Here is a 12626-nt window from a genome sequence, read left to right on the forward strand (position 1 = left end):
ATTGATTAAGACAACATAATCTGTATGTATGGCTGTTACAGTTATATTATTCTTCAGTTCAGAACTAAGTAGGTGCTACATAGCAAAAAGTTAAAGTAATTTTTTTGTTACTTACGTATTATCGCAACCAGGTTGGCGCGATTTGTAAGTTTAAGTAAAAAAGTATGAATAGAAAGAAAATGTACATTTATTAATTACAGATAATTTTTAATACAGTTTTTTATATTATTTTGTTTTAAAATATAAAATAGCAATTAAACCCTTCCGGTTTCGAATTTGAATAAGTTGTAGAATTATTTTTTCGGCGGAAATCTTTTGGCTATTGCTTTTAGCACTGACTGAAAACCGTCTTCACCATGACCAGCTTGAGCTTGGCGCCATATAAATTCGATAAGGTATGAATCAAGATGATGACGGGCTATTCCTCTGTTTTTTGTTGCGCCATTTGGCTGAGCCCCACATGCCCTCTACATGTTGTGTGTGAACGCCCATGTTGGGATCCACAAAGTTATATTTGTGATTAACAGTTCCATGCAGAAATACAGCATTTTCGAACTCACTTGTATTGTATCCTTTCCAGCAGTCCGAATAAATGATGCTTCCTTCCTTGATATTTTCGCAAATTGTTTCAATGAGGGTAACGGCGCTTCTGTTAGGTACAGTAACCAAAAAAGTCTCTTTCTTTTCTCGGCAAATTCCGCCGAAAACCCACTGCTGTGGTAGTACACGCCCAGTGTTATTTTTTCTTTTTACAAATAAATTCTTTTTACCAAACTATGTATAACACATAGGGTTGCCATAAGTAGGGTTGCCAAATTTGGCGATTTATGCGAATTTTGGCCTGGTTGCGTTAATACGTAAGTACCATTTTTTTTTTAAAGTGACCATTGTTTCAGCTAACTTTGGTAGAAAAAATAAGCAGCCCTTAGATGCTTTGCCATGTTCAAGTAACCTAACGAAACCCTCGTTAGAACATTATAAGTGACTACAGCTATAATTGTGCATAGAACTTTGCAAATAGAAGGATAAATAATATAAATTAATTTTTTCCAGATGAATCTTAATACATCAACACCATCAAGGATCACATCCATGGTCTGCATAAAAAAAAAATGCCACATTATGTCATGCATTATGCATCCCCAAACAGGTCTGAAACCAAATGTAATCGTATGGTCCATTACATTCCAGTTGCCTTCACGTTTAATGCTCATCGGTGGCCAGGGCAACCTGTATGAGTGCAATGGGCAGCAAGACACAGGAGCGTCAAAATTTTTAGAATTTTGGCAGGAACTGGAAGGCATAATTTGCAAGCAGCAGTTATCCTATTAGGTGATAAAATATCTAGCTCTGGCTTTGCTAGCAGCCAAGCAGTAAAGTAGTTGAATACTGATAATTCGACCTGAATTTACATTCTGGCGAACAGGTTGGCTGCAGGTGTGTTTTCATAGTTTTCCGCATATATGAACTATGTATAAGCTAATTTTTCTTTGAAAGTACTCCATGAAAGTATCTCTACCCTTAGCCAAGTTACTATACTGTAATCAAATAAATTAAACACCCCCCAAAAAAAAACAGCCTCCATGTTTAATGTGCAGTTGAACAGGCGCCATTGTTTAGGGCTACTGTAAATGATTTATCAGATTTAAAAATTCTAATATCGAAAATATTATGCATATTATAATGATTGAATCCAAGTAAAGAATGAGAAATTATCCAAATTTTCTTTACGTACAACAAATGTTTTGCTGTGTACGTTATGTGAGCACCAGCTACATTATGTATAAAAATACCATGCGAGCATCAGGTGCATTTTGTACATAATGTATTAACAGTACATTATGTACAAAAATGCACTCCTTAATGTTTGCCCAATGGAAGACTTCAAATGTGATAGATAGTATGCAGTATAGAAACTCGTACAAAAAATGTGAAATCAATAGCCATTTGGAAGTGTGCTATGTGATCAATGTTCATAAAATGTATGTAGCATGCAAGGTAATTTTTTAGTTTCCAGTTCATTTCCATAAATTGATTATTGTATGTACACTATTTTTGAAAAGGCAGTGTTTTTAAAATCTGATGAATCATTTATTATTACTCTGAGGTTTTCAAAGCTCACTGCTGTCTATCTTTAGAGGTTGTCTAGAACTAGTGATCAACAAGGAATGTCTGGCACATAACACAGAACAATTCCTAAATTCCCACCATTTTTTCTATTAATCTATTAATCCCTTGATCTATGATTTCATCAGATCTGTTATCTACTGAATATATCAGGCCTATGATTATAAAAAAACTAACGTACCACAGTCTACCCATGGCTACATCAGCTGAACACTGGTAATAACTGAAATCCACTTTTCTCACATATTCTAGGTGCACATCCAGTATCTGTTTATCTTCATGCAATGGCTGTACGAGGTGGTATACTCCAAGTCCTACTGTTTTTTAAACTATGTACTTTAAGTCTAACTGATTTGCTTACACATGTACAGTTAAACAAGTGTATTAAAATTTATTTGTATAATAAATATGGCTTTATCTCCTGTCTTCAATAATGTTATGCTTTTAAAGGCCATCAGTGTTTTAATATTACAATAGTTATTTATATTAATGTTAACCCCCCAAAATATTAAATCATTGTGGAAATCTACAAATTAGACAAACTGCAATTATCATTTTCTTCTAATATTTAATCTAAAGCAGCGGTTCTCAACCTTTTGACTAACGCGTACCATCTAAACAAAAATTGAAAACCTTTAATACCACCACCACTCCTGAACAAAGCTCAAATCACATAAATTTATGAGTGTTAGAAAAAAAACTCAATCAGGATGTTGGGTTTTAATTTTTTAATTTAATAGTTAAAAATACTTTGCTTCTTTGTATACCATTGGTTGAGAACCCCTGATCTAAAGAAATGTTCCTATGTTGTTTAGATTCATCCACACACATTCTGCAAATAAATTGGGGAAATTTTTATATTTTTGTCTATTAACAGTCAAATGGTAACTACGTTAAGTGATAATATCAGTAGAACAAATTCGCTGTACTGATGATTTTTATACTCTTTCTCAAATGTACACATAACTACTAATAATTTATTCATAGTAAATCATTAATAGAAGATTTTACTCTTTGATGAAACACATTTTACTTAACTTATCTTTTATGCACTTTTGTAACATACATGTTAAATGTCAGTTTACATATTTTCTAATTAATATTTCTTTCACTTAAATCATCATTTCCTAGAAACTGGTATTGCTGATTGTTATTAATTTTTCATTAAAATGCTTTCATAAGTTTTTTTTTTTAATTTCATAAGTTTTTTTTTCAGAATTTTACTTCATGTGATGAATAAGCATTATTTCCATTAAGTTGGAAAATTTGGATCTAGGAAAATATAAAGTTTGTCCAGTTTTGTCTGACATCATTCTAAATCTCAAAACAAATCTATAGCACATTACTTTAGAGACAATTTTGATTAAAAAATCCATGCAAAATAACATTAACAAGAGAAGTTATCCTAGCTGTATCTAAGCAAATGTTCTGTGATACATATTTATGTAGGTATAATATATTTATGATATATTTTATTATAAAGATTAAGAGTTTTACTAAACATACATCACTTAACCTAGCTTCATATTTAAAGACACAAAACATTTGTACACTGATCTCAGGCAGATCATGGCTGGCTTGGTCTTTCATGTATTTTCTAATCAGAAAAGCAGGTCCGAGACAAATATCATTTAGTAGCTTCCATGAGAGCATCTCTCAAGCAAAATACTTGTCAAAATTAATTAATTAGCTTTTAAAGGTACATTAAAAGCATGATGTTATGAAGAAGAGAAAAGTTCCACAAAGCAGAAAAAAAATCTAAAGTACAAATTAGCAGGAAATCCAGCCTTAGTCCTATGAAGCTTTATTACAGCACTATTATATTTATTGTTTTAAACTCTAATTCATTTACTCAGAAAAACCATTCTATTAAGAAATTTTATATAACCATCATTAAGAAAAATATATTGCTTTTAAATATGTTTTTATATGACTACTTCATTTTAGACAACATATTACTTTATGAAGCCAAATAATAGATATGCAAGACTTAGTTGAATATCAACTGTGTAGATCTTTTGAAATTTTAATATATAATTAAGTGCTTTATTAGTGTTGGAAACATGATTTTGTAAGTAATTATTTTCTTCTCAGAAGACATGCTGTATTTTTGTCTTAAATCTGGCTGGTATTTTCTAGGGAAGATAATCTTTTAGAAGACTTTTGCTTACATTTTTGTTTGATTTATCCCTTAGAAAATTTCACGAATATCATGATGTTGACTGAGCAATGCTACTAAGGCATTAGTTTTATATCATTATGCACAATGGCAAATGGTATGAGAGCGACTAAATGGCTAGTCAATACGACAGTGATTATTTCTGGTGCTTTTTATTAAACACGATCTGTAGCTTTCATAAGTATAATAAAATCTGAGATAGAGTTAGTAATTCATCACGAATTAACTTGACTGCTTTATGTAATTTATGTAATCTTAAACAATGCCTAAGACCTATGGAAAAGCCACTTTAATAAGGGAGTGTACCAAGTGTCTTTCTAAATTTACAGCTGATATCACTCAAAACAGTTTTATGTATCTTATCATGCACATAAATTATGTCATGATGCAAAATATTTTCCCAACATGATGATAATGTAAGTCGATCCTCCAGCAATGTACACTTCATATTATCAGATATACCCCATTAAATAGAGAGTTCCTGATTTCGAAGCACAGAACCACTGTACACATATATAGCAATCCTGTAACTGTCTAGTAGCGGGTGGTTTTACTATACTTCACCTTGTTGTAATGATGCTATTAATTATATCTTCAAAGATATCTCTGCCACTATGATAATGAAAAACTGCAGTTGCTTATGATAGTGTCAAACTTAATTTTTCATCTGTTCAAATATTAATTTGATCCAAGACACTCTGATATTTATTAGTAACAAAGTGTCATGCACTTATTATGCGAATATAATTATTTTGGCTTTGTATATATTGTTAATGTTTACTTCAGAACAGTTTGGCTATGTTGTAATTTGTTTTTTATTTACAATCTACTGGTGGTTGGGAAAAGTATAAAAGAAAATGATCTAATATGAATGTGTTGTCAACTCCATTGATGGTTGCATGAAGTCTTTAGGCACTATCTATCCTGCATCAAAAATTTTTTATACAGAAATATGCAATAGTTTTATAAACTATGTAAAGTACTTACTCTTGAAGTCTCTTAGATAACTGTTAATCAATAATACACTAATAGCCATTAAAATTGCTATAGTGTGAGGAAAGCAAATAAAAAAAATATTTGTTGCGCGTAAATAGTATGGCATGAAGACAAAATGATTAAATTTGTAAGCAGCTTGGGGGTTTACAAGGATGTGAAATCAGTCGAAACAACTGCTCCACCTGGCAGCTAAAACGGCCCTTATCCAGTTAGGCCCTGAGTAGAATTTCACTTGAATGACAGAAATCGGCATCTCATTCCATTCTGATTCAAGTCTATGCCACACTTCATCAATCGTATTAGATGGAGAGGGTTGCTAGGCCAATCCTCAGCAAACCATGAGCAGGTATTTTCAATGGGTGACAGATCTGGAGACCGTACAGGCCAGGGCAGCAATCAAATACACTGCATACAGAGGAGTATTTTTTTTTAATATTAACTTTAAAAATAAACCGAAGTGTAGTGGGACTATACCTACATTACTTATAGTAAACATTGGGTGTCCCACTACATTTCCACCTGAACCTGAACCTGCATACGGGGGAAGGTCAGAACACAATGTGCAACATGTGGTCTTGAATTAATCCTGTTGGAAGATTGTATTTGGCAGGCCTCAAAGATAGGGCACAACCCCTGGATGTAAGATGTCACAAATGTACCGATCTGGCATTCAAATTACCATCGATCCGAACTAAAGATGTGTGTGCCATGCGCTCAGTGGCTGCCTATACCATCACATTAGGGTTCCTATGCCGATACTGAATGCAACCAGGCGATGTGCGGTCTCCTTGGAGCCTCTAGACACTTCATATTATCAGATATACGACCATCAGAATAATGCACACAGAAACGGGACTCGTCTGAAAAGACGACATTGTGCCCCCCCTATATCCAGCTTTGTTGTTGGACACACCACAGTAGCCATCTCTCTCTGTGCTGCATTGTCAAGGAAAGCTAAAGTAATGGACACTGTGCTGATAGTCCATGCTGATGCAAACGTTGACACACCGTACGAGCAGATACTGGGCATGCTGCAAATATGCCCATTTTCTGACTAATAGTCTGTGATGTGGTTGTAAATTTGGAGGGCTGACCTCACAATATGCCTGTCCTTTCGGGTATTAATCGTGGGACGGCAATGAGATGCTGCATGCCGTTCAGTATAATCCTCAGCATTCCATAAATGCCACATTCGCTTAACAGCGGTTGGATGTCGACTAGTGCAACGAACGATATCACAGAACGATAATCCACACTCTCTATAGGCAACAATCCTGGCTGCTTATGTTTTTCCTGTGATTCACATAAATTAGTATGCAACTGAATACCCACATCCAAAACTGAAACAATGTTTTTTGATACATTACTAGTGACAATGACAAAGTAGTGTTCTAGTTTGCCTTTTTGTACCTTTTTAAAAGACGGACATCATCAGAAGTTGCTCTATATTTTTAAATAATCAAAAACAATATTCTTTTTCAGAATATCGGTTATTACTGCAAATATTAACAGTCCTCCATTTTTTTAATTTTAGTTCCAGAAAATATTAACATACCAATGAAATATTAAAAGATTAAACTGTTCTTCTGCCAAAAATTTTCAAAAATACAAAACCAATTTTGTTTTATTATAAAATAAATAAAAAATTCCTTCATGCCAAGCTCCAACTCCCTCAAAATTGAATCTCTAATGTTAAATCAAAATTCTCTTACATTATATCACAACCTCTGATATTTGAAAATCTAAAGTACAATAATAGATCATTTATGCTCCGGTAACGAAATTTCTTTTGCATAATTATATATTTTTTTTGCCGAAATTTGTCTTCCTAGTAAACATATCTTATACCGTCCAAATAAAATACTTCAAGCGTTATGTCTGAAGAGGTATTCAGTGTAGAATTAGGCAATTTCTTTTTCACCTATGCCATTGCCATGCACACTTATGTCCGCCTAAGGCCAACAGCTGCTGGAGTTGTTTCTTCTGGACTCAATCATCGGTTCGCTACGTTATGAACTCTATGTGTATTCGAATATTTTCTCCAATTATTCGACTATCAAAGATTCGAAAATCGTAAATTTCCTATGCCGGGATAGCGTTGTAACGCGGGGACCCCTTTTGCGATCAACTCATCGAGTTTGCCTGAGCCAAAGAGGTTTGTGTTCTATATTCTTTACCAGCTGTACCTTTTAGTGGTTTATTATTAATTCAGAATTGTATATGCATACAAAATTTATTACGTTTTAAACAGCAAACTAAACACTTCAGAATGCATGCAATCGGCTTGTCACGTGACCAAACAAGTGACGTTTTTTACGTAGCAAGTAGGTCAACCAATAGCGATTCAGCATTGTCACAGCAGGAGGTACGGCGAGTACGTTTTAGGAACATGCATGCGGCACATGCGCAGAAAGTTTTTAGCTTTGAGGTCCGGATTATGGGTGTCCGAATAAACGACTTTTGACTGTAGTTATCAACTTACATCAGAGCCTTCACAAATAGATGGTATTTCATTGCAAAATGAGGCTAAAGGCTGTTCTTGCAAACAAACCTGAAATGTACATATAGAATTTGCAAATGCTGATGAAATTAATTACATTCTTTTTACCCCCCCCCCAAAAAAAAATATAGAACATTTTGTATAAGCAAGCAGTTTAATAATACACTAATTATCTACTTACATGAGATCCTTCACAAATAGATGGCATTTTATCAGAAGATGAAGTTGAAGCTTGTTCTTGCAAGCAAACCTGAAATATATATATACGAAATTTAGAAATACAGATAATATAAACTACATTCATTTTAAGAAATAATTATTTTACATAACATTTTATAATTCATAAATAGATAATAAATTGTTAACACTCTTAATTCAAAAATAATTCCATAGCACAACAGCCAGATATAGTACAGCTGTTTAGCAACCATAAGACAAACAATTTCATATTTCAGAAATCATATAAAAATTCATTAATATATGTAAAACATATGACATTTAATAGCTGCTCAAATGAAAACACTGCATAGATGCTTTACTAGCAGCTGTTATTTAATCAGAAGATAATGCTAAATGTTGTTGCAAACACACCTGAGATGTACTGTAATGTACATATTTGCAACCACTGGTCAAATGAAATAAAGTGCATGATTATCAAGATGGAAACATTTAAAAAAACATAGTACAGTTTACGAATAGATGTTAGAAAACTATTAAAATTTTTTAGAAGTGCAAAATGGCAATTTACATCAGATACTTCGGCAGCAAAATTTATTTCTTCAAAATATGAAGCTGAAGGTTGTGGGAAATGAACCTAAAAGAAATTGCAATATATGAAATATATGGAAGTGAAAGAAATTATAAACTCTGATCGGATAAAAATAAATACAAATAATCATTACCATTTTAAAAGTAACTTTCAACTTACATTTTAAACATTCAACATTTTAAAAGTAACTTTCAAAGTATAAATACATTGGATTGTTCATAGCATTCATACTTCTTAAACATAAGTAAATATTACGTTAACGTATTTTTAAATTTTAGAAACAATGTTAATACTTTTTAGAAAAAGTTTATAATAGTAATATTTAATAACTGTTCAAATGAAGACTTACAACAGATGGTTCAGCAACAGAAATCACTTCAGTTTATAATGGTAAACTATGCAGCAAGCCACTCTGAAGATACAAAAATTATGAAACACACATAAGTAAGGATACTTGAAAATGCTGATAAATAAAATATACTTAATGTAATTTTAATAATAAATGATATAAATAATCGGAACAGCTTTAGTATTGGTCCTTTTGGCGATTTTTTTATTTGGCGACAAACTTCGGTCGCCAAGGTAGACCCGATTTTGAAGATCGGAAAAAAATGGCGCATTGTCAACAAAACCCGATGTAGACTAAATAACAATCCTAAAAAATAAGCTCTTAATCAGAATAAACAATCTTTCTCTAATTTTCAATATTTCTAGTACTGCAATGATAAATTCTTGAAACACTACTGTAAATGAATTTATGACAATTATTATGAGTAATGAAATTTACAAAATGTTAATATTTTTAATTACAAAATATAATGTATTAAACATTAATATTTTAAGTAGTTAGTTCATATTTATATTTTATTATATTAGTACTTAGCTAATATTTTAAATTTACGGCACAGCTTTAGTATAGCCCACCCGGAATTTTAAACAAAACAAATATCGCCAAGAGCGGCGATAAATAATATGATCTGGTAACCCAAACTATTCGCCAAGACAGACAGACAACACGAGAAGCTAGACTCCGCGCCGTACCCTTCTGATGTTGGCCAATTATGTTTGACTTGAAAATGACGTCATTTATAGGCGGAGTAATCGTAAATGACTATGTAAACATGAATATAGTTTTATAGTTTAATCTTATTTTCTTTTATAATCTCAAGTTTTCCATACTATATTAGATTATTATGACTTCTGAAAGTATCTCCTGGTGCTGCTTGTTTTTGCGTTTTGGCGTTTGATGAATCATTGATTATTTAATTCGAGTTTCAAAAATGATATTTTTACATGTCAACTTTTATATTAACATACATGAAATAATTTATAGGACATCACACTGTTCAAGCATCTGTGCCATATAAAAAAAAAAATATCTGTACAATTAGTTATTATTCTTTCAGCAATAACTCTACCAGTTTATGAATGCAATTTATACAGAGTAACTATCAAACTGCAGTAAAAAAAAAAAAAAAAAAAAAAAAAAAGATTTATTGCATAATGAAATTTTATAAGTGATTAATTCTGAAATACAGTTCAATGCCATATGAAGTTGCTGTTTTCGTTCTTCAGATAACATAAGGAACTATTTTGAATAAGGAAATAATTTAACTAATTTTAAAGCTATAGGAAAATATGCATTGTTTGTAATAAGGATGACGTTTTTGGAGCATTGTGTGAATGAACAGCTTAATGAGCTTTTTCGTTAATAAAAAAAGGAAGTAGATGACTGTGAATGCATTTACAAGTATTCAACATTCAAGATAAAATTCTTCTATGAAATAAATAAAAAGTTGGATACACATTAAGTTTTTTTTTTTTTTCTCACAAATCTGAATGAAGAATTAAAGTTCTGGGATGAAGCATTCGAAATTACCTACAACATTAAGCGCATGCACAAAATTTTCATTATGTATTTTTATTATCTATAAAATATTCAACAAATAATATTTACAGCAAAAAATTAAAAAAAAGTAAAATCTTAGTTATTATGTGATTGACAAAACATATTACATTAGTCAGATGTTATTTTCAAAAGTTTGATTATTTACAAATGTTTTCTTTAATCATAGCACACTTTCATTTAGCAAGCAGATTTCCTGGATGAAATTACCTCTTAAATATCTTAAAAGTTCTAAAGCAACTTGAAATAATCAATTAATCTCTCATAGTTTGTTCTAAATTATTAATATAGAAAGAAAGAAACTTACAGGAGCAGTTAACAGTAAAAGTAATGATTAGCTTGTATGATTAAATTTCTTGATCAAGCAAAATAGTAATAAAGTTCACTTATTAGTGATGTTTCTGTATTGAATTGTCATGATCATTTCCTTTACTAATGACAGGCCTGTCCTAATAAAATATCTGAGAACTTTTCTGTTTCATTTGCTGTAGGTTTGTTCAGTTTTCATTTTTTACAAATTTTTCTTGAGAAAAATATTTTTTGTAGAATAATCTTTTTACTTGTAGATTCAAATTTAGTGCATATATATTTTTTTGATTTATTGTGTTGCAATTTTCTGACAACTGTAATAATTTTTGAACAGCATTTAAATGTTGCATGATTTGCTGAAATATTTTGTCTGTTAATGTAGTCTGCAAATTTTTATTTTCATTGCCCAATTTTTGGATTTCATTTACTAGTGATTAAAAAAAATTATGATAGTTGATTTCTCAGAAGTGAAGTTTATGTGTGGTTTCTCTAAATTTTGTACTCCTTCTTTTCGTGATTGCTCCAGAATAACCTCTTTCACTTCTGTTCTACATTACTGCTGAAAAAATGTGTTTGCACAAATTATTTTGAATACTAAGGTCAATACATTCACAAGTATATGCTTGCAGGCTAATATTACACTGTGTATACATGTTCAAACAGTGTTTGTTACAATCATGCTCTGAATTTTTTTTTTTTTTTTTTTTGACCTAATAGATTCTTCTTGATGAGCTACTTTTAAATTTAAATATTCTGTCATCAATCTTCTCAGACTGTAAACATTTTCCATCTTTGTGTGGCCTTAAAAGTATTTGAGATTTTTGTTGTAATTTTGCCTTTGTGCTTTTTTTTTTTTTTTTTTTTTCTGCCAAGGGAGCAGAATGACATAATAGGCAATGAAAAACTGTTGAATATTGTGATTATATTGAAACTCAGCAGCAGGCTATCCTTGAAAGGGAGGAAAGACAACAGGGCGCAAAATTTTAAGATGTAGTGATTGCTGCTGAGGGTGCCTGTAATATAGTATATTAGGCATGAATAATAGTACCCTAAACTATATATAACCACTAGTGATACACTTATAGGATAATTCATAATGCAAGGGTCATGATATCTGTTATTAAAATGTCACCAGACTAAGATAAGACCATCGTAATGGTAAGGAAAAAATGAGATTTGTCTGAAAAGAATATTGTGCCATGCTGAAACTTCCCACATAAAAGAGCACTGGAAAAACATACAATTCCAGTAATTAAAACAACTTATAGTTCTTTCTTTTTTAGTCTTTCTACATAGTATTACTGGAGTACGTGATATGCGTATACACTGCAATATTAATTATCTGCATATTCCATCAAAGTCTATGCTAAGTCATCTAACAGGAAGATTTTAAGATTATTGGATCCTTCATTCATGGTATTGCATTTTGAGTACCAGCAGCGTAGAAAGTGAGAGAGGGAAACAGATGCATATTATGACGGAAAAAACTTTAATATATTTTAGCGAGGGATTTTTGAAATAAACTGTGATAACTACAAAGAATGAATAACTATTATATTATATAGAATAAAAAAGATTAAAATCATTACCAGCAATTTTTTTCTTTTTGAGGTGATGGAATAAGAATAAGACCTAAATTAAAATTGTGCTTGTAGTATGTGTTGTTTGTAGTACTGTATTGAAATTTAATTTTCGTAAATTTTAATATTTATGCTAGCTGTACATGTCTGTCCACACTTTTTAAACCTTGAGCTTTTAGTTGCCATATTCTTTTCCCTTCAGATTTATAAAATCCACTTTGGCTACCTGTCAGAGTTAGAGAAGAATGGATTTTGAATTT

General features: G+C 31.5%; 1 long non-coding RNA gene across 1 annotated transcript; it reads right to left on the minus strand.

Moving 5' to 3' along the window:
* Positions 1–7511: 7511 nt before the first annotated feature.
* Positions 7512–9118, minus strand: LOC118192165 (uncharacterized). Its single transcript, XR_015043961.1, has 4 exons — positions 8921–9118; positions 8551–8616; positions 7984–8052; positions 7512–7853 (listed from the first exon to the last, which is right to left on the minus strand). It is a non-coding gene; the product is annotated as an uncharacterized LOC118192165 (long non-coding RNA).
* Between the last annotated feature and the right edge of the window lie 3508 nt (positions 9119–12626).

The sequence above is a fragment of the Stegodyphus dumicola genome, chromosome 11 (genome assembly GCF_044657685.1).
Source record: "Stegodyphus dumicola isolate Sdum_Otavi_A_Nest chromosome 11, ASM4465768v1".
Taxonomy (NCBI): Eukaryota; Metazoa; Arthropoda; class Arachnida; order Araneae; family Eresidae; genus Stegodyphus; species Stegodyphus dumicola.